Below are 23,759 nucleotides of genomic sequence, written 5' to 3' on the forward strand. Positions count from 1 at the left end.
TTTATATATATATATATCAGTGCTTATTTCAAAAATCCACTGTGCCAAATTATATTTTCACAGCGTAGACTCCCTTTTGCTTTCATTGAAGATAACAATATGATACCAGAATTCAGTGGGTAAAGCAATATCTCCCTATGCATAAATTCATATTTCTCTAGTGTTATGTTTTGAAGGGGTGAACCTTTAGTCTCTGTTTTCTTACTCTGCACAATTCTGTCTTTACGTTCTCCTGAATTTTGTTCCATTATCCCCGCCAATTTCTTTTCGAGGTGCAGTGTAAGCCGAATGTGGCGTTTTCCTTCAACTGCTACGGCAGACTTGTAGATCCAATAACACTGAGTTTACTGAGCAAACATGCTGAAAAAACACTGTGGCGCTTCCCCATCTTCATATTCAATATTCCACATCACGCAGATTCACTGACCCCTCAGAACTGAAACGCTGTGAAATAGGAAACCCTAATGCCGGTATTATTTTCAGTAGCCTTTTATCTTGAAGAGTTGGATTTTTATATAAGCAAGCAGGGTGACACTAAGAGGGATTTTCAGTGCTAGTTTTTATTCAGGAAGGAGAAATAAAAATGAGGTATACAAAGAGGAAGAGAAACACCCGCTAAACAGGCTAGGTAATAAGGAGGGTGGGGTGGGGGTGGGGGTGGGGGGGGGGGGGGGGTTCATAAGGAGGCTATTACAGAAAGTGACAAAAAATAACTTCATGCATGTTTAAGCAGAAAGGAAACACGAGTTAAAAGTTCATAGAATGAAGGACCCAGTGCCCCGCCAGCGCAATGACACCTGGTGCAAAAGCCGTTCATGGTCCTCAGAAGATACATCCAACTGATTTAATCCTCTCACACCAAGTGTATCATATGTGATAAACTAGATTTGTTTGATTTTTTGAGCCCCCCTCTCCATAAAGCCTAAATAAGTTGCAAGATAATTTTTTAAAGCAATAACTTGCAAAAAAAAAAAAAACCAAAACAGTGCTGACTTTAGCAAATATGATACTACTTAAATCTCATATATGCAAATAATATTAAATTAACTAAATTCACATGGTTCAATAAACACTCCATTTTCAACACGTAAATATTCGGGCAATCATTTCATGGTCCAGGTTTTAAAGAATTGACTGATTTTGGTTTTATGATTTGATGTAAAAACACTGGCATATATTAGAGATGAACTGCAATAATTAAAGGTTTTCATCTGTCAGGTGAATTTTTTAATACTTTGCAATGCCCTTAGGTTTTTTCCTTAGATATTTTCATCAGCTTCGAGTGTTTAGCACTGATGTGCAAGCACTAATGAAGTAGTTTTAGTTGAAAAATAAAGCAAGAAGACTTTACCAATGATTGATATCTCCTCAAATAATGAACAGTAGCTGATTACTTACTGACAGCCGCTTACTGAGTCCTGAAAGTGGTCATTAGTTGCATCAAAGTAAAAGTTTGGAATCAGACACCTGGTTATACAGTTGAGTTGTATAGTGTGTAAAAGATAAATATGTTGTGCTCTGTGCTTATACTCGTCTGTCCTTCACTATCTCTCATTGTCATACACACACGCACGCAGACTCCTCTCGTCTCACCGGGGAAAATATCCACTGTCAGTGCGAAAAATGGAGTGGAACAGATGGCATCAGAATGATTGAAACCACCTACAATGGTTCCCACAACTTCCCTGTCTCTCTCTCTCTCCCTCACTCGTCGACCGCTTTCTCCCTCTCTACCTGCCCGCTCCCGCGTTCTCGCCCAGCTACAACCAAGCCTTTTCAATGCCAGCCTCACAGCTCTTGCCAAAGAGGCTCAGGCTCAGTGGAAGCCCCACGGCACCACACAAAGTCAGCCAAGAGGAGAAAGAGAGGCGGGAGAACGGGAGAGAAGAAGAAGCGTGGAGGGGCGGAGGACGCAGGGGTTCGGCTGTTTTATTTCTCCACCTGTTTGAGATTTTTCCCCCCCCTGTGTTATTTTCAGCCCCTCTATTTTTGGATCGCTGCACTGCTTGCAACAACTTGAAATCACGAAACAGCCGAAACGTTCGCTCTCACGCACGTGATCTTTTGCTCCTTAAGCAGCTGAAATAAGTTTCAGTAACAAGAGAGTCCCTCTTCCCCCCTGCCCCCACTTTTCCACTTTTCCTTTTTCTCACCCCGGCCGCCAGCCCCTCCCTCCGGCCCCACCTCACCTCATCACACCTCCCCAACAGCAGGCTGGTTTGCTGAGCGCCAGTCATGTAAATGAGATAGTTAGCAGATCAAAAGGCATGGAGAGGAATTTTTAATAGCAGAAGAGGTGTTGATTAGTGTCAGGGAAGGGGAGACGAGGCAAAGTGCAGGCAGCCTCTATTACACCCCAATGCTTCGAGGCATATGCTAAAGTGAGCGAGCGTCGACGCATCTGTGTACACTGATGCGAGGGGGGAGACAAAGCAAAGGAAATGTCTATGCGTGCTTATTTTCGCATGCATTTCCAGCATACCTGCAGACATTCGCCAGTGATGACGCTGCACATGTGTGTGTGTGTGTCTTGGCATCAAAGTGTGTGTGTGTGCCTTCCCTCCGGGAGATGATTGTTAATGCATAATACATAGCTCCATATTTCCGACTATAACAGCAATAATGTTGGTGCGCTGAGTTTATGAAGAGGGGATCAGGTGTAGGAGAAAGTGATTACAGGGCATAAACACCGCTACTCATATTGCTTCATTGTGAGTAAGTAACTGGCACCAGAGAGTGCGCCAGAGACCGTGCTGATCAAACGCTTGACAAGAGCCTGACTTTTGGTAGTTATAGAGAAGTGACACGGATTAACGAGGAAGCGTCGGACAAGGAGGCCTAAACGCTCCAAATGTGCATTAAATCCCGACATATTAATGAGGATGATCTGGCTTGGCTATGCTTATTTGTATATATTCAGTTGGCATCAGCAGCTGAGGTTTATCGCTGTAATCGGTCTGTAATACACTGCATGTAATTGTGGAGTTAATTATACTTTAGCTTGACACTTAGCAATTAGTGTAGCATTTTTAATTAGCCCTCTAAGGGATTGTTTTAAAAAAAATTTATTTTATAAGCATCACGCTTACATAACATTTTGCCATTTGCCAGTGAAATGTGTGACTGCTGCCAGCAGTCTTTATCTCTGAATCTAAATTTGAATGGAACCTTTAGATAAGGCCTAGGAATAAATAAACAGCAGTTCAAAGCTGGCATATCACTGGCCTTCAATCTGTGTCCAGGGGCTCGCCCGCCTGCTTTTGCCCGTGTCAGAATTTTCATCTTCCCGTGCTCCCCAGCTGCACGACACCCTACCTCTTGCTCGCGCAGATGGCAGAGGGGTCGAAGCACTTTAATGAATTTTCAAAGGAGCTACGTCGGCAATATTAAAAGATACCCCCAAACTTAAACACGTCTGACACCCGAGGCACGACTACATGCAAACCGCCCTAACGTGCGAATGGATGCCAGCCCCCAAATATACAACGCGCAGACATTAATATTACTCGTCGTTGCGAGCCAATAACATCCACAAACACAAAGAGAGGAAAATACCACATCCTCCGCGCTGTGGCGGACGTTCTTAATTAACTCCATTAGAATGACAGGCACCCGCTGGAGGGTCAAAGGTCACTTTTAATGATGAGCTTACATATGGCAGCCACCATGTTGCCTTGCAAGAGAAACGAGCAACGCTTCTGCTGATCCATCTGTCCCGTGGTAATGACTGCACCTGGCCTCACATGGGCCAACGCACACAGGTAAACGGCACTCGCAGAAGTAGCTCAGCTCGCCGAGAGAAACACAATTAAAAAGCAATAAGCCTGCTCACATCTTGCAGCCACATTGTTTACTCATTATGTCTAATTATCTGTTTGAGTCAGAGATTTAAGGAACTCCTTCGTACAAGCTCCTCAGATTGTCGGCGTGAGCGTTTAGCGTGCAATGGGGCCGTAAATGACTGTGATCTTTAGACCTGAAGAATTTCAATTGGAAATGCAGTCAATTGTGAGGCGTGTCCTCGTGACCTGCGGTAATGGTGAAGTGTCAAACATCATTAAAGTCTCTCTCTTTGAGCTTCTCCAGCTCACACCATAGCCTAAAGTAACAGCAGCTCCAGACCCAGGTTTTTTTTTAGCTGGCCTTGATCGCGCCGGTCGACATACGAGTGCCTGTAGGGTTTCCCCCCTCCCGTCTTCACAAGTGGCTGATATGAAGGGCCGAGCCGGCGCCGCACTGCTAGAGGCATCAAGGCTATTGCCGCTCCCTCGTTTTATTTCTTCCTTTCTACCCTTTCCTCCCTCTACTTCTCCCCAGGCAAGAGAGTCTTTATCCCACCTCTGCGTAGCTGAACCCAGGGTCAGAACTCAGCATAGAGCCCACGGGTCTATGATCTCCCAACTTCTGATCACTCATCAAGGTCTGCCAGGCTGAATTCCAGAAAAAAGCCGCATTTGAAAAAGTCCCTTAAATCCCTTCAGTGTTTTGTTTTTTTCTTTTTTTCCCTTTCTTTCTTTTTTTTTTTTAACACAAGAGGGTGGGCAAAGCCCCCAGGAAGATACATCAGACATGTGGCTTCATTTGAGTTAGCTCTGTTATGTCATTCATTTTTTTCTATTGTGCTTTTCTAGCATAGCAGGTAAAAACTGGGAATAAACATGAGTGATCTCTCTCTTCTCTCTTTTTACAATGTTTTTGCAGTCTGTTGAAACTCTGTGACAAATGTGTCGAAAGTATAATTGTTTCAGGAAAAAAGAGGCATCTATTAGTAATTAGTCTACCTGTGATTGCTTAGTTTGACTCCCGCCTGACCCGGGGAGGCGAGGGGGGGTGGATGAGAGGATAGTAATAAAGATTTGGGATTGAGATATACCGAGCACGGCACTTCAAAAAAGAAGACAGCTGGAACAGAAACAGAACATCTGCTGCTGTGCTAACATAAGCATACCTCATTCCCGTACTGTTATGCCTGAGCAGCCTTTAAACCGGACAGCCCCCCAGTCTGACAACTGCCTGATGAAGTTTGGAGTTTCTATAACTGCGCTCATCAAGCTGTCACTCACAAAGTACTTATTCACACCTCAACTCGGAAAGGGATTAAAAACAACTGAGCAATATTTTATTTTATTTTATTTTTTTAGTCGGAGAACAGCCTCGGCTCTGGAGCCGATCTGGCTTTTCGTCTGACTTGTGTAAACTTCTAGATACTTCCGCAGTCTGTGTGAGCCCAGGCCATCTGTAGCCTCTGTGGTGGCTTCTCTAATTGTTTGTTGCGACACACACGCACAAAAAAAAAAAGAAGTAATGTTTATTTCAGCTCAGATGGAAGAGTGTGAGTGCTCTCTCTCTGCATCGCTGATAACGAGGCAGCAGCGTTCCCGTCTCCTGCCGTATCATCTTTGCACCTTTTTTCCCTTTTTCTCTCTGCGTCGGAGCCTTTTTGCAGCTAGCTGGAGCATGGCCAACCAGAGCCATTTTGTCCCATTATGTGGTACTGTAAAAAAACAGCTGCTCTCATTCCACACTGGTGAATAGGTTAAATGGTGACACAAGAAGCAGGGCCTTTTTTGTCATGGTCTAAATTGACCGACAACAGGCGGTTTCACTGTTCCTTCTCGGCTGCCTTCCAGCTCCATTGCTTTTGATTTCCAATTAGTGGGCACTCACTCCTGTAGCCGATTTGAGGAGAGCGAGCTTTCCCTCGCTCTCTCTTGCTGTTACTCTCGCTTTCTGTGTGCATGTGTGTATTGCCTTGTGCCCCTGAGAAAAAGTGGAGCTGTTTATTTGAGGGGGGGGATGTCTGACTCGCTGATTAACTGCAATTAAACTGAAAAGGTGCCCTGTGGAACTAGACAACAGAGGAACAGGGGATAGGGCGGTGGGTAGTTTGATTTCCTGGTCAGTATCGGTCCCATTAGTAACATACTGTTTTAACAATAACGCCTTTTCTATGTACAAGGCACCCAATACCATTATACTGTACATAAGCTGCAAGAATACTGCAGCATGTTATTTGAGTATTTGAAACAGGAAACATAGATAATTACAGAGGAAATAATACTTACAATAAGAGGTACAGTAATAGATACATTTACCCACTAAAACAGTTTGACGTATGAAGGGAACAAAAGTGTGGGGATTACTGTTATGACGTGCACCCGAGTTGAGATGGTAAAAGATGATCACCCAAATTTTAAAACTCAAAACCAAAGACCTAAATAACAAACAGCCAGTTATTAAGATACAGCTCAAGCAAACACTCCACACACAGAATCAAAATCAGCTTTATTGGCCAGCTACAAGGAGCTGGACTCTTTTTGCTTTCTGTGTGCTTAAAAAAGATAACAAAGACATGTGTGGCATATGTACAGATTTGCATGTGCAATGCTACAAAGTGCAAAAATACCGGAATAAATATGGAGTCTATAACTGGCAACTACTGTATTTATACACCTATAGACTTGAGACAATGAAAGCTTAAATGTCAACAGGACTCTTCGTGAAATGCACTAACTTTCTGCTAATTCTTGAAGCTATTTTGGTACAAGTGATGTCATAGTGAGCTGCCACCACAACCACAAAGAAACAAAACAGAGAAAAAGAAACCAAAAGAAAAGAAGATTGAATTTAAAAGAAAACATAAAAGGGTTCACGGTGAGGCTGCCAGTTGCTCATCAAAGCAAAGCCATTTCTTCTTTATTGCAATGGCTAGTCAAGGCTTAACTTAAAAGGAGCCCGGGCCTTCACTAAAGACCCACGTTGGTGCTGTGACATGCTCACTATGCCACATCTCAGAGGCTTTTTGTAATTCCCCCAGTACTGACCACTCCAAACATACCCAAATCCCTCTTGTCAACAGAGAAAAGACAACACGGGGAACAGACTTCTCAGCTTCTTTCTTTTTATTTGACTTGTCAAAAGTTTCCATATCGTGTTTTGGGTTCTACACAGCATAACTAAGACCTTGGAAGCAGCTTATCTGCTTAAAACAGGAGGGTGAGAGAGGGTGAAAAAAGTGTCTTAGTCTTCCATCTATTTCCTGGTTCACAGAGTGGGTTTATTGAAGCCACCAGAGCTTCAGTTTCTCCCTCTAGATTCTCCCTCCACCATACCCACTAGTCTAATCCACTTAGGCCCACGCTACCTCCACTAGTTTTGATTGGCTGGGCATCCTAAATTTCCACCACAGGACTCAGAAGGAAAAAAATCAATAATCTTCACTGCACTGCAAAAAGTCTCTCTGTTAAAAACAGGAATGTGGAATAGCTGAGAGCGTAGGACTTGTCCTTCCTGACAAAGTACAGTCATCTAACTGTACGCGCTTCATTGTTCTCAAGCATTTGCACTTCATTGCAAAATGCACCGCATGTAAACATTTGCCACAACAACTGTATCTTTTACATTTTCGTTGTTGCCTATTACTGGCATGGCTTGGTCTCTCACTTTCTCCCAAAACTGATGCTAATGCCGTTGAAACCCCAGGTGCTTCTCCACGGCACTTCAAGTCCAACATCAGTCCCTGCTACCCCCCTTCCCCAGGGTCCAATTTTCCTGGCATGAAGCTTCAAGGTCCTCAGCTGAGCTCTCTGTTTAGCAACAACAGTAGCAGCGAGCACGGATGTGTGTCAGGCGGAATGTAATGAGCGTCCCAGAGATTGAACCCCAATCTTCCTCCGCCTTTTGCCTGAAAATAGATTTGTTCTCACGCACAAAACAGATATTGCAATCACATTCACTTGTTGTTGATCCTCGTGGGGATTTGCTGCATCCCTACCAAAAATGTAAATGAATGCAGGGAGTTTTGGGGGCTGAGGGGGCGGGGATAGAAATCATCGGTGATAAATCATATTACCCGCAAATTCTGCTTAGCAACAAAACAAGACTGCACTGTAAGCAACAGCAACTCCGAATTAGTCCTGAGTCTACTATTTCCCTCACACTATTCCCTGTTATTGTCAGCTCACTCCATTTCCGTGTTTTATTGCACATTTACAAGAAAGCAAAACTGTGCTTTAGAAGAGTACATTTGTACAGGGACCACTTCCGATGTTAAAAAAAAAAAAAAAAGCACGGTGTAATGGAAATCCAGTACATATTTCTCAGCATGGTGGAATATTAGTACAGGAAAGCAGAGGGGAGGGTTGGGGACCAGGCCTATCTCAATACCCCTTTCTGTAACTCATGGGAATGTCAGGTAGCAGTGACTAGTGAAGATGTGGCTAAATGGTGGCCTTTTTTTGGCGTGCTGCCTGGGGTCTTTGTGGCGTGCACAAGACTGCCATTTTATTACGCCTTCGGAACCTTGGATGTCCGCTGTCGGACTAACAAGCTCGGGGAAGTGTAGTAAAAGGTCCAGGACATAGGGTGAGAGATATCTGAGGGCTACTTAATTACCTCAGAGACATATGGAGAGAGAGCGAGGAACACTCTGGGTGTGGGTTTGTGTGAGCACATTTGTTTGTTCTGTGGTTGTGTTACACTAGTGGGGGAACGAAAGAAGAAGGGGAAAAAAAGGCGATGACTCGCAGGTAATGGATTGGGTTTCTGCTTACATAATTTCTGCCTCCACCTTTAAAATTTTGAAACACTGACAAATATTAATGCAAGTTGTGCAAACTCGGGATCCTCGGGGGAGACTATCTCAGACGTTTCATGTCCCTCGATTAATAAATGATGTCCCCCTCTCTTGACACAGCCTATTCTTAACCCCCTGACTCTGTACAATGCTGGGAGACGATCATTTTTCAGGGTAGCCGGAGAAAGCCTCAGCCTGCGTTGAAGTTTAGCTTGCTGTACATTGTAATTTGCTGACGTTTCTTCTTCTTTTTTCTCGCTTTCTCTCCTCCTCACCCCCCTCCCCCACTTTTCCCAAATGATTTGCTTACAGATGTGACCAACCATTCCGCACTAGGTAAGACTTGTTTCATTTTTCATAGCACTATTCCCAAGAGTGAGAGCGCTGTTTGAATTGTCACGTGTCTATGGAAGTGATGCAAATGCATGAATATAGAAAAAGGGTTAGGTGACGGGTGGGGTGGGGCTCAGGAAGAGCCAACGCAACACCGAGATGCTGATGTTTGCCCAGTAAGGTACGCAATGCCCTGCAATCCCCACCCATCCCATTTTCCCATATGTGTGCATGAGAATAAACAATGGTGGCTTTCTCTGGCAAGTGGATTGTGTGCTCTGTGCCTTCAATTTGAGTTTTATTCAAATGAGAATCAAATGTCCCAGATTGTTCAAAGAATACGCCAGCAGTGTTGACTTAAACAAGCATTGAACGGATGGTGTTTGTTTCCACTCTGTGGTGAGTGTGTGGAAATCTCACATGTGCTAAGCTGTGAACCCCTTTGCTGTTTCGGCAAGTCCACGTGTCAACATGAAACCGCTGGTAGCGTGGATAGTGGCCATGTAGTGAGAGAAACCTGGATTTCTTGTTCCCGGAATTAACTTTCCTCTGAAAGTTCATCCATGCTTCAACTTTTCTTTTTTTTTTAAGGTGGTCTGCCATGTACTGAAGAGCTGAAAAGGACAAAGTTTTTATACTTGGTAAAAAGACTTGGAGCAGTTTTACACTCTTAGCCATAAAAAAAGACGCCATAACTCCTGCTTCCAACCCACTGAACACTCCTTCTCTGTAGTCAAACTGCATTGCACTCTGGCGTTCTCAGATCTGCTGCAGCATTAATTAGAAATCCCACACAGATGCACAAAGAAAGAATAATTCAATTCCGACTCAATACCACATTTGTTTTTTAACCTAGAAAGACAGCTGATGAGGGGCTCACTTTATAATTCCGTTTATCCTGCGCAGGTCATACTTAGTGCAGTTGTGCTCATGTGGGTCTGATGGATGCTGCTTTTTTCCTGCATATGTCAGAACTGCATTAATTACTTTTCCTCACAGTGGTGGAAACTGCTTCAAAGATTATCTAATAAAGCCATGCATTGTAACTGCAGAAAAAACGAGGCTGAATGTGGATGTCAGGGTTATAGGGGGGGGTTGTTCCAGAAAGCAGGTGCACAGTACTGTGCACAAGTCTTGAGCCCCCTTTGTTTCCTTATATTTTGCTAGGAAAATGGGAAATAGGTGCAGGGATTATTGAAGTTCCAGATTACAATAATAACCAGCTTGATGTTTAGTGTGACCACCTTTATTCTTCATCGCAGCCGGAACTCTCCTAGTCAGTTTTCTCATAATTCTTTGAAGCAGTCTTCAGGAATAGTTCTCCAGGCTTCTTGTAGGACTGTCAAAGCTCTTTTTTTGGTTATTGGTTGCCTTTTGTTTTGTGTTCTCTCAATATGATCCCACGGTGCTTCAATAGTGTTGAGGTCCGGGCTCCGGGGAGGCCAATCCATGACTGATGGTGTTCCACTGTGTGTTTTTCTATATATGTGTGTTTGGGATCATTGTCATGGTGAAAAATGATGCCATGGCCGTCAGACATTGGTAGATCAAACCAGATGTCTATAGAAACACACTGTTGTACACCCCCCCCCTGATATAATGATGACAAATTGTCATATTTAGATTCATCTGTTCATAAGACCTGTTGCCAGTGATTTTCAGTCCAAGTCTTGTATGTGGCATAGATCAACCGTTTCGGCGCTCTTCTCTGATGGATTTTTTCCTATTTCTTAAGAACATGACTTTCAGAAACTGTTCATCTTCTGTAGATGGTCTGTCACATCTTCATTTGCCCTCCACTTGTCCAGTTTCTTTAATTTTTTGAAGGACACACTGGGCACAGTGTCAAGATAAGCCAAGTTTTCAGGTAATAGCTCTTTGGGAATCACATTGCTGATGCAAAAAAAATAATATTTTATGTCTATCAAGTTGTTATCTTTTTGTCTTCATAGATTCAGCTAACAAATGTGAATAAACGTGTTTTTGGTTTAGGCTAATGTTAACAAAGTGAACAAAGATACAGCCTAAAACTGATTCTTTGCCAAGTTGTCTGTTATATATAGACACAACACTGGCTCATCCCATGAGTTAGGTGCCTTTCTAAACTTCACTGACTCATATGCCAGTGTTAAGTGGCTGAAGAAGCAAACAAAAATGGGCTGATTATGGTCAGGTACAATCACAGTAGGGCTGAACGATATATCGCATTTGCGATAATATCGCGACATGATCAAGTGCAATTTTCTAACCGCAAAGGCTGCGATTATACTCTGGACATGTCCAAATTCATGGGCTGCATCCTCCTGAGGCCGCATTTGTAGACCGATTACGTCACAGCGACGCGCCGAAGGCTGTCCAAATTACTACCATATCCCAGAATTCATAGCACGGCCCAGCCAAACTCCAGTTTCCAGCAATGGCGGCCGCTACTGAGTTTTAAAATTACTCATACTAATCTTTCAGGGTCACAAAATAAACTTTTAACATATTTTCAGGCGAGAAAGTAGTTGTGTAAACATCAAATATCTGCTCGGTTTATCAAGATATCCCATATTTGCAAAAGTGCTTCGACGTTTTCAGAGGCGTCTGCTACCCACCAGCTCGACAGCTAGCCGGGAGCTCGAGGGTTACTGATGCGGCCGAGAACGGCACAACTCCCGGCACATCATTTTCAGATCACCGCGGAGTTTCGCTGCTCGGGTTAAACGTAATATATAAGTCACTTAGACAACCTAAAAATGTTATTGTTGGGCTTTTTTCAGTGTTTTGTTTGTTCGTGAGTAAATCGGTTTGGCTGAGATTAAAGTTATTAGATTAGATAAAATAAAACTTTATTAATCCCCCGGGTGGGTTCCTCCTTGGTTTTCACACAGCTGACTAAACGTCAAACAGAAAACTTATTAAACAGAAGTATGAGACAGTCGAGAATTTACACCAGTGTCTGGTTATATTTTAGATAGCAAGAAGCAGACGGCCGAGTTTATTAAACTCCACCGAGACAGCGGTGACGCTAATCAGAACTAGACCGTCCAATTTCACGCCTTTAAATTTTAAAGGCGTGTTTGTGTGTGTGTTTATACAATTGCTATTATGTTTGCACTTTATGTGTAATGTTACTGACTGCAGAGATCAGTAAGATGTGTGTATTTTTTATTTATTAGTTTTATTTATTTAATATTATTTTTTAATTGAATGACTGTCTAGTAGTTCACAGATGTCGAAAAACTGAGTGTGGTAAAGCCACTGATTTTTTTTATGTATATTTCTGCAATCTGCACATTGTACTGACTTTCATTTTAATGTTTACACCAGGGTTCCTTGTCAGCACTTTATGCTCAGATGTTTGTAAGCTAAAAATAAACTATTGTGTATGTTCAAATATACTGTTGTGATTGAAGAAGTTAAATAAAAATGTCAGTCATCAATTCATGCATCACCTCATGTCATCATAACAGAGGTCTGTCTTCCAGGAAAGAACAGTTTAATGTAATATAGTATTGGCCATACTATATGATGTATTGCTTGTCTTTGTTTAATAATACAGAAGACAAAGACCTTAAAAAATAATCGCATATCGCATCGCAATCGCAATATTGGGGCAAAAAATCGCAATTAGATTATTTTCCATAATCGTTCAGCCCTAAATCACAGGACTGAAAATAACTGAAAAACGCAGCCAATTTTCCAAGAAAAAGTTGAAAGCCTCGAGAACTATCACTCAAGACCACTTAAAAAAAGAAAGACTGACTTCTTGGATGAAAAATATAAAGAAATGAGTTGTGGATCAAGACTTTTGCATAGTACTGTTGTTAAAACTCGGAGTTTCTCAACTGCGAGTGACAAAATCTACATTTGGAGGCTGGAAGTGACTACTTCACAAGACTGTGTGAGCTTTATATTTTGAACTTTCCCCCCCTTTGTGTTCAGATTCTCTGTTTAGGCACAAAAGACTACTTGTGCAACAATCCTCACGCGTCAAAAAAGTATGCTCAACTGCATATGTGTTTAAATGTAATGCTTGCACGTTCTTTTCAAGCATCCTTATGTGATCAGTTAGGAAGGGAAAGAAAGCCCACTACCGCCTACCCAAAAATACCAAAGGACAATTGTACATTTGTGAGACACCGGCAGCTTTGCCAAAGGGCAGGATGTGAAGCCTTGAGAATAGAATGGGCTGAACGTGGTAACTGAATCTGTGAACTTAACCTGCTCCGTTTCTTATTTTTATTTTTAACAAACTCAGAGGGTCTCTGTGATGCCGACCTGTAGCAGCTCTCTGCTTCAGTTCCTCCTTAAAAAAAAGTCGATGTCAACATATGTAGTTTGCAGATTTAGTTAGTGATCATTCATCGGTATTTGTCATGGTGTGATTAGTCACACTGATTGAACAGTCCTGTCATAGCATCTCATGTTCTAGATTAAGCGACTATTTCTAAATCAGGATGATTGCCGTGCAGTTTAAACAGGCCCCATATGGTCTTTGTGTGTCTTGATAGGCATGCATTTATGTTTCCAGTTCCCCTGTAATCGCTGCAGACTCTGCTCTTTATTCACTCATTACCATGCCAGTAATGTCACTGAGCTCCACTGCTGCTACCTTTCTTTACTACCCATGCACTTGGACAACTCGGTGAGCATCCGCAGATTTACTTTAACTAACGGATCGTCCGTCCTTGAACCGAGAGCTTGGGGAGTTTGTTAAATGTGCTACGTGGAAAAAATCCTAGACGTAAAAGAAGGGTACGTGCAAAAATATCCCTGGCTGTTGGATGTCCAGAGAAGTGTAGCATCCTATGTTTTGTCAGTGTGTGTTAGAGACACTCAGCAGGCTGCAGGAGAGTGATGGAGGTTAACTGCATGACTGAATCTACCATAGCAGGGCATCAGACCAGGACAGCGGGACTTTTCAGTGGTACCCATGGCTCCAAGCATCTGTTCAGAGGGGGAAAATCAATCATCTCACCACCAAGGTGTAGGAGGTGTATTGGACAAATGAGAAAACTGGCACACCTTGATGCGACTCTTACTTGACCGGTGTTGTGGCTCAGATACAAAGTTTTTCTCAATGCAGTTGACTTTTCATACTCGGACAGACTGCCACGTTATTGTGTAATTGAATACCCAGCGCCATGCCACTACACTCGCGCAGTTTGGCTACTCGGCAGAGCATCTGCAAGCAGTTCTGGTCCGCCTCTCAACTCTTTGAGGCAGGCACTGGCTGACTGCTCGGAAACAGAAAACCCCTGGCTAGCTGAGAATAATAAGTACCCATGGGAAGCTGCCAGATGGACGTTTACTGTGAGCCTAGCTGGAGAGGGAGAAATCTGTCAAACATCACAGTAGGCATCTGTGGGGGAGCAGCGCAGGTTCACGTCCACTATGCCGGATAAGAGGAGTGCTCTTTGTCGAGACTAAAAGCTGTTAGATTTTTAACGTATCACATCTAGTTGATGCATTTACCGTCTTTTTTTTCTCCCAAGGTCAGCAATTCACATTACATTAAAGCCACCTGTTACAGTAAAAGCTTTAAATAATGTCTAGATTATGGATGCTTTAAGGATCCATCTATCACTTGATAGTAGGGGCCATTGCAAATACAGTCTCTAAGTGCTGTGGAGGTTGGCTTTTTTCTTTATTTAATACAAACCTATTCTTAATGAACACTGTACTCAATTTTTAGCCAGATTCGACTGTATTGCTAATGCAAGGATGGAGATTAAGACAGAGATTGCTCTTTTATTAGTGTGTGACGTTTTCAGGTGTCTGCCTATGCAAAGTTTTCTCCTACATCGCCCCAAAATTTTGGTTACAGGCGATTGTTTCTGTAACTGTTCCAAAAATGATCACTCAAAAAAATAAAAAGCCTCAGTTTCTGCCTGAGATAATCCTCGAATCCTCGTCTTTTGACTCGGAGTAGAAATGTCCAGTGCCTCCACACTCCCCCCCCCACCCCATCCATATACTCTTCAATACAAAGCTATAGGCAAGGAATTACAATTGGCTCATTATGCTCTCACAAGCTCAAGGGTTTCGTAGTGGGAGAATGAGAAAGAAAGAGCACAAAGAGTTCATTCCAGCATCGTCAGCAGTGAAATAGGACCTCGGTTCTCTTAGGCAAGCTGTGCTCCCGTTATTATTGCATTATGTCTGGCAGCCCTCCTTTCAGACAGGAACTGAGCCACACTTGATCAGTGATATGACACTGGCAGAGAGGCGAGTGATTGCTGGCTGCTCAGTTAAGCAAATACCATTATGTGGTAGAAGTCTAAAAGTAGATCTATGCCTGGTGAAAATTAGAAAAGGCAAGTTTGGAGAGCATCCAGAGTGTTGGCAGCTTTGTAATAGTCCACAGTGGATTCATCTGAAGTTATTTATTTATATATATATTTTTTCCATCTCTCAGAGGATAAGAACAATGCTATTCATGGATAATGCAGCACTTTCAAGTCTCCATCTGTGTTTATCATGCCCTTGGAAAAAAAAACAACAACGACGCATTGCATATCATTCAAAAAATATCAAGAATAAATACAAACTTCACTTTTTTTTTATATGTGCATTTTATGACAACTTTATTATAAGTGCAGGTATACGTGAGGGACTGTGTGTTTTTAACAATGATTTGGAGTTCACAGGCAACGTGGGAATTCTTGTAAGGCGAGCATATGAGAAGCCGTAACCCAGAGTCAATCATACTGGTCCCTGTGGTGGATTGTGCTTTTTTCACCCCCCGCGTTTTTCCCAACAACAGCTGGTTGAGTTGTTAATAAGAAATGTGACTGATAGCTTGTTAGTGTGCCTTTGCATACACTTGAGTGACAGATTCAGCAAGCGTTCACTCTTATTTCCCGCCTGTGGGAAAATCTGCTTACGTTGCATTGTGGTAGCAGCATGTCAGTTATTCCCCTCGAATTTTCGATAGAAAAACATTGACATGATAATCCCTCATCATTGGCAGATGATCACGCATGTGAGTTTCCATTCTAAGCGCATGCAGATGCTTTCGGGATGTCGTGGAACAGTAGTTTTTAGGCAGACAACATTTAGATTTGAGCTCGCTTGGACGCACCTATCGCTGTAAGTGAAGCCGGGCTGCTGTAATGAACAGATGGCTTATCTTTAACTTTATCAACAGCGGAAGCGTCGCTAGCAAATGCAATAAGTTACTCCAGTAGCTGGAGGGAGAGCTGTATCCATCAGTAGCTAACGGCATATGGTGTAGGCACATTAAGGTGTCCTCTCCCTCTATTTCCCTGCCTTCCTGTTCTGTGAGTGGTCCTGAAGCCAAGCATCAGATGCTAACTTCACAAGGCAGCGTGTGTGTGTGTGTGTGCTTGTGTTGTGAGGGTTACTGGGCACCCGATTTAAGCTCCTCAGTTTCCTGTTTCATTAATTTTCTTTTTCCCCCTTTAAACTCTCCAGACATTTGTTTACTGACTGCATTCATTAATTATATCCCCTGGTTTAGCTTTACACCTAACCCAGGACCCCATTATTTACCTACCTCTGTTGTTTTCCTATTTGTTGTTTTTCAGAATCTGGTTTTTGCTAGTTCATAGTTTCAAGGCTATTTTCAAGAGTTAAACACGTCCGTTGCCAGTCTTGGTAAAAAAAAATAAATAAAAAATGTTTTTTTATCCATTTGGAGAGAAATCACAAGGAAATATTAGCAACCATATCCGTGTCAAGAGGGTGTTGTTTTTCCTCTCTCTCCGACTAACAACCTCCATTGCCTCTCCAACCTAACCACCCAAGTAAAGCGCTCTATTCCAACATTGGAAGGAGAGCTTGTTTACCAGCTCCTCCATGTGTTGCATCCCTATTAAGCTGAACGTCAATCAAAGCCTTGTTTGCTCGAGCGAGTGGCTTCGTCTTCTGCAGACCAACATGACAGAACGGTGTTGGACACAAATCAGACGGTGCACAAAAACGACACTCACCTCATGCAGATCGGAGAAGTGCGCGGCGGCAGTTGTCGTGATTACCGGCGTCTCTCGCGAAACATCAATGCCCTCGTGTGTCTAAGGAGTGGCCCCTTGCTGAAATAAAAAAAAATCCAAAGTTCTCTGGGCTAGTAACAAGGTTGCCTCAAGGTCAGTGCTATTTCTGTGCCGACTACATTTGTCATTGTTTTTCTTTTCTTTTCTTCAGGAATGAATTAACATTGTGTAATAATCACCTCCGGTGCTTTTTAACTCTCATTCTCACTCCCAGTTTTGACACCCTTTTTATGCTAAATTTCAACTCATGTATAAAACCTCTGATATGCCGCAGCATGGATCCAACACAAACCCCCCCAAGCCTTCCCTTTCCTATTGTTACTCCATGTTACGTCTCTCTCTAATAAGCAGCGTTAATTAGCCCGCTCCTCAAAAATATAATTTTCTATTGTGTCTTCGGGGTTTGGTCATTAAACGAACAAAAGCAGTCAAACGACTGACACAATACACTCAGCTGATTAAGGGCGCAGCCATGACAAAATGTGGCTGAGAAACAATGAGGGGACCTGCTTGATTCTACATCATCCTGTTATCTCTTGTTTTTGTCTTCCACTCGGCTTGCGAAAACACGTGACCTTGTTGCACATGTTGCACATGTGAACTCTTAATTTTGAACAGAAGCCCATTTTTTGTATGCGATTAGATACACACACTGCTTAACAAATTTACTAGCCCACTACCACTATTTATGCCACAGCTGCCCTAAATTATCAGCCCTGACGAATGGCCAAAATCACTTTTTTAATGTTTTTGTAACGGTTAATCTACCAGTAAGCTCACAAGCTCTTCAATCAAAATGATATTTCTACTGCCACAATATGATTGTTGATGTTATCCGTGAACTTTCCATGAAAAAGCAGGAAAAAATAGCAAAGCCCATTTATATTTTTCGATTAACACGCCAAATTAAAGTTATTTACTTGCATACTTAAGAAAAAAAATGCTTTTAGTCATTGAATTTAATGCTTTCTCAAAGAAGTCCAGTGTTCAAATTTCAGCATAGAACCATGAATTCAGTATTATTCAACTATCAAATAGCAATATATTTTTCAGTAGATGTTTTTGTATTTTCTTGTGAAAGGTGGTTTAATAGATTTGTTAAGCACATATAAGAATATGCTACCAACACACTGCTGTTTTCATGCCTGAATTTTTATCCAGACCAAAATCTCTTCTATTTCCAATCACATCTTTTGGGATAATAGCCGAATTCATATGGTCTCCTTTGAGACAGCATCTGGCCCAAGTTGGCTCAAGCATCATACATCCATTTTGGCTGAACATTTGAGAATGATGAAGACCGCTGGACAAAATCCATGGCCTCGCTTCTCTGAGGGTTCAATGTCAGAGGTCGTTGGGTGACCAACCCATCTGTCGGTCTGGCATTACCACATAAAGTACAGGCTGGATTGTTTGTAATCGAGCAGCATGTTTCGTGGGAGTCTAAGCAGAGACAGGCTGTGTTCACGGCTTGCTCAGATGTATACTGTACATCTACATCACCGCAGAGCGTGCCAGCGGATTATGTCACTGTGGCCGATTCGATAAACAATGTTTTGATGGAGGCAAAGTGACAGTAATGTATGTATTTTTTGGGGGGGTGGCCTATCAAGGTTTTAGAGGTATGTAATGTAAAAGCATATGCTTGAAAAGCTTCAGCAATACTACCATACAGTTTAAAACACTGCATGCTTCTTTGGTGTAGATAGAAACTGACAGTTATACTTGAATTATTATAACCGTCTAAACTGAGCCCAAGGATGAGATCAGGGTCAGCTCCTGTGGCAAAAATGTTATTGGGCACAATAATAGCATTCAAGTCTTTTGCATCTTAAACCAGCGGTCCCCAACCTTTTTTGCGCCACGGACCGGTTTATGCCCGACAATATTGTCACGGACCGGCCTTTGAGGTGTCACGGATAAATACAACAAAATAAAACTAGTACCAGTACCGAAAAAAAGAAGATTTATTCATAACACACGTGAAAAGACCCAGGAAAACCGAGTTAACGATCAAAACGATAACAAAATAACGCTGAAAACCGATAAAAACCCTGAAAACCATACATTTCACACCTGAGCCCTCAACACTCTCGCGGCCCGGTACCAAACCACTCACGGACCGGTACCGGTCCGAGGCCCGGGGGTTGGGGACCGCTGTCTTAAACCAGCACATCCTCAGATCGACCATTATGGATAGAAAAGAATAAAACTGACTGGTATGCATCAGTTTTTACTTAGTTCTAGCACATGTTGCAAATTTACTACACTGGTTGGAAACGGGCAAATGTAGAAAACACAACCACATTGCACACATTTTCTTTTTATTCAGTGCTTCAAGAATCAATGAAAGGGTGATTTTTTTTTTTTTTATTGTGACAGTAGATGTTACCCATTAGATTTTCCAATAGTTAACTTCTTGAGTAACTTTGCCTCCTTTATTGGTTTTTACTTTGAGAACCAAAGCCAAAGCTGATGGGTCGTAGTTATATGAATAATGCACGCACGCACACAAATATTTTCTGTTACCTCTTCAAAAGCCACAAAAAAATAAAGCGGAAAATGCTCCCAATGACATGTAACTTGATTTCATTTTTTTCATCTATTTTTGAGAAGAATTGGTTTTGAGACCGAGTTAGAACTGCCTTTAATGCAAAATCTAATGTATCCCACTAGCTTTTCTCCCTGCCTAATGTTATTTACGGTTTCTGTCCATTGCTGCTCTGACAGAGATACAACGTGTCACATTTGTATCTTTTAAAGAAAGAAACTGATGGTCTTAAGGTCAGAAAGAGTTTTACAAGTGTGCCATCGCATCAACTCCTACGATGTCCACAGTATTCTGACTATGGGCGATTAAAAAAACAAGCTACTAATGCATCATTCATATAAGATTGAAAAGGTTTACACTATTTCTTTAAACGTCAAATTTCTCTTTTACATTGGAATTCAGCAAACATTTAGTCATGCTGTAACTTTTTATCGTTTATGTTCAGCCTCGTATTTGTTATAATTGAACATGCGAATACGTCATCATTCACAATAAAGGATGCCGTATCCAGTCGTAGTTTGGAAAATGTAACAGACTGTTGACGTGAAGCCTTAAAAATGTGTCCCACTTTCTTCTTTTTAACCATGTGGTGACCATTAACAGTGTAGTGGTTCTGCACCGTGGTAAAAGCGTGGATCTATAGAGGCTTCGCCATATTTAACCAGAGCTCTGTGTACACGGAAAGCTGCTCCAGCATGTCCCAGTGCAATACTGCTTGTGCTTTCTTCACCGAAACCAAAATAGAAACTACTGTTAATTAGTCCTCTGTGGCCTGCCATACTGAGAACCCAGGTTTGTAAATACAGGAGAGAAAGTGTCCTCAACTGTCCCTTGTTACAGATTAAGGCCTGGAGCCAGATGGGAAATTTGAGCCAGGCTGTTTTTATTTATTTTTTCGCTGCTACTGCGTGTGCATAGTCTTGGTCGGAGAAGGCACTGTCTATAGAATTCGTGTTTGTTCTGAGCCTTAAGCAATCACAGGCTCTGCTTAAGGCTAAGCCTTTGGCACGAAGAGAGTGGAATGACCTTGCAATTGGATTCAAGGTTTAGATGCACGAGGAGGAAATAAGGGCCGTAATTTCATTACTACCCTCACTATAACACAACAACTGCATTATAAACTACGCAGATGAGACATCACAATAATAACTGAGAGCAGTGCGTTCATTTATTATGTTAAAGTCATCCAGTGTCAGGATTCAGGAGAAGCGTAGGAGGCAGTGGGGTGAAACCGAAGGTGTGAAGGTGAAGGATGTGACTGAATGAGATCGATTTTAATGCAAATGACCAGAGTGCAGCTTCTTCCAGTTACATTTGCTTTGGCAAACTTCGCATAACACGTGTTACTAGCTATAGATTTGAGCAATTCATTAATTAAAATCAAAACGTGCCTTGCAGATTAGGGTGTTTTCTTTTAAGCAGCGATGTAATTGTTGGCTAGATTTGATCACATTCTGTGTTTTTCTGCTTATAAAGCTTTGCAAGTGCTATTCAGAAATCACCAGCCATGTGTAATTATGGACAGAACAGCGGAAAAACTTTCCAACCTGGCTGCCCGGAGCAGTGCTAACATCTCCCACATCCTTTGCTCTAATGCTGGCACGGTCAGTTTCAAATATGCTTTCGGTCAAGGGACTTGTAGTGACTCAGAAGGACTCATTTTCAAATGCAGTGTCACAGGCAAATGTAGGCCAGGCTCTGTTTTCCACACACATACTCAGCATTGCTAAAAAGCACAAAAGGTTAAGTCAACTATTAAAAAACTGTGATAGTAGAGTTGCTCCTTTTTACCTTAAATCAACACGAGAGACAGGAAAAAACACCAATTAAGAGAAATACTACAAACTAGTAAATGATAATATTTGATCTTGCATGAACACATACACAACAGCTGTTTTATCATCTATCATATTAAATCTTTAGGATTACGTCAGACACGTGATTATTGTAATAGTTTAGCTAGCTAAAGCTTTATTTGTTAGTTGTTGTTAGTTTGCTACTGGCTCCTCTAACTGTTTAACTTCTATCTACATACAAGTTGCTCTGGTGGTTGTACGCACTGTGTGCCACTGTTAACTGATAGTGTTAACTGATAGGGTTAGCTTAGACTCATGGACCGCTCCATGAGTCGTTTGGTACCGGGTCGCGAGAGTTGAGGCTCGGGTGTGAAATTGATCGTTTTCAGGGTTTTTATCTTTAACTCGGTTTTCCTGGGTCTTTTCCCGTGTTGTAGTTGTGTGTCTTATTTTGAAAGAAATATTTACACTTTCCCATAGCGACCGGAGAGCATTAAGGGGCAGAGAGGAGGATGTTACTCTCAGTGTTGCTGGCACATTTCAGGAGGACGCTGCTAATAAAGTTACACAATCACACAGTGAATTCGCGTTTATCATTATATGTTCAAAATACCACCATTTTTGTCTTGGTCGTATCATTTTATTTTGTTGTATACAGCCGCGACACCTCAAAGGCCGGTCCGTGAAAATATTATCTGGCATTATACCGGTCCGCGGCACAAACAAAGTTGGGGACCGCTGTGCTTGTGTAGTGGTTCATAACAGTTGCCTAACACAGAAAAGATCCAGTTTCAAGAGTGAGAGGAGGCAGAAATCCCATGGAGGTTTACATCAGGAAACACATCCAGAGTTTGCAAATCTGTGCCAAATCTAATACGCGGATGGATCTGCTGTGGTGACCCAATGTGAATAAGAAGCCTAGATAGTGTGGGAGGGAAAAAAGACATTCGCTGGAGGCATTCATATTGTTGAACTTAGTTAACACAGGTAAATTTAAGCCAGCATTAATTACACAAAGCTATTTAAATTGCATTAGATGACTAGCAGAGTCTTAGAAAGCATCACAAGTCTGTATTAATTTTTTCCCCCCTTTTCGGAGCCTGTTAACATGCGTCACCGCGACATTACACCCATCATTAATTTGCTATCTCGTTACCATACAACCACCTCTCACTCCTTTCATTCTTCTTCTCTCAAACTTTCCTCTTCGAACTGGCATGGTAATCACCTCGGTTGAAAGATGGCAGGCAAAGAAAAGAAATCAAGATACTGTATGCAAGAATAACAAGCTGACACTGCACTGTCAACGGCAGAGAATAATCTTTCCCACATTTTCATTCCTCCCCCTGGATTTCCGCCATAAACATGGGCCGACGTCTATTTTTAGCCCGTTTTATTTCTTTTCTTCTTTCGCCAGAATTCACCATTCAGCTTTCTATTGTCTCACGCTTTCTAGTCGGAGCCGTGCATTGTGAGCTGCACTCGAGCGGCGCCCTTTTTGTTCTGCACACTAATACGCACCTCGGTAGCAGTTTATGCAATAGCAGGTAACCTGTCAATTTTATGCAGCGGTTTTTATTCATCATAAAGATTTGTACAACTATACAGGGATTATTCCAAATCCCCAGAGAAAACGCCTTGGACATACAATGAAATAGCACAGCTTCATCAAAGAGAAAGATCCATTTATTATTCAAAACGAACGATATCGGTGGCTCTGGTGATGAAATCACGTTATCATATTAATGACTGAGGAAGAACAGGTAATTCAGAGGAAGACCTTCAGCGAAGTTACATTTGAGTTGGGTGCGTAATGACTATGTTAACATAATCCGGTCATGTTAAATTGGAGCAGCAATATTATTAAAGCAGGCGAAGCTTTCATTCGGTGCCACTACTTCCTCTCAGTCTAACTCCTAATGAGAAATAAGGAAGCACTTACAAGCAAGCGCTCAGACTGAACTGCAGGTAGAGATTATCTGTCTGTCTCACTCAGTTTCTCTCTTGCATTCTGTGTTGGTGTCATGTGCACAATTACAAAGACCCAACCCCACGCAGAAACCACGCACACACACACACCCCTGTGCGCACTCAGGAATACACACTTTTGCTTTCAATCTCTGTCTCTGTTCCTGCCTCTCTCAGATGAATAGCACTTTGTAATGAAGCCAGAAGGATTTTCAAACACATCATTATAAGGCTCTTGGGAAACTGTATGGAATGAAGACCAGCTGATACTCCAAGATTTGACATGAAATGGGAGTTTTGAAAATAATAATAATTTAAAAAAAAAATCACACCGCTGTCAGTGGCGGTGCTTAAGTATCGCATAAATTATATGTTGCTACAGTAGAAATGATAAAGCGGTGACTGTAAGAGCTCCCGAAATGAGGAGCATTAATAGCTGGGTGCTGCTATTGAAACATAAAAGACAAAGTGAGTCACCGTGATTGCTCTGATGTGTTAAAGTAAGACGAGATATCATTTTAACAGTTACTACTGTT

The 23,759-nt window shown here is 42.1% G+C and overlaps 1 protein-coding gene across 1 annotated transcript in view; it reads left to right on the plus strand.

Annotated features, from left to right (window-relative positions):
- Positions 1-23,759, plus strand: part of ptprda (protein tyrosine phosphatase receptor type Da) — a 418,772-nt gene that overhangs the window by 110,100 nt on the left and 284,913 nt on the right. Inside the window, exon 4 of the mRNA XM_085349629.1 lies at positions 8,888-8,911. The gene's annotated coding sequence lies outside the window, so the exon portion shown is untranslated. The remainder of the gene's footprint in view (positions 1-8,887; positions 8,912-23,759) is intronic.

Source organism: Diplotaxodon limnothrissa, linkage group LG3, assembly GCF_057381915.1.
Source record: "Diplotaxodon limnothrissa isolate DT_005_m linkage group LG3, D_limnothrissa_male_GT1.1, whole genome shotgun sequence".
Taxonomy (NCBI): Eukaryota; Metazoa; Chordata; class Actinopteri; order Cichliformes; family Cichlidae; genus Diplotaxodon; species Diplotaxodon limnothrissa.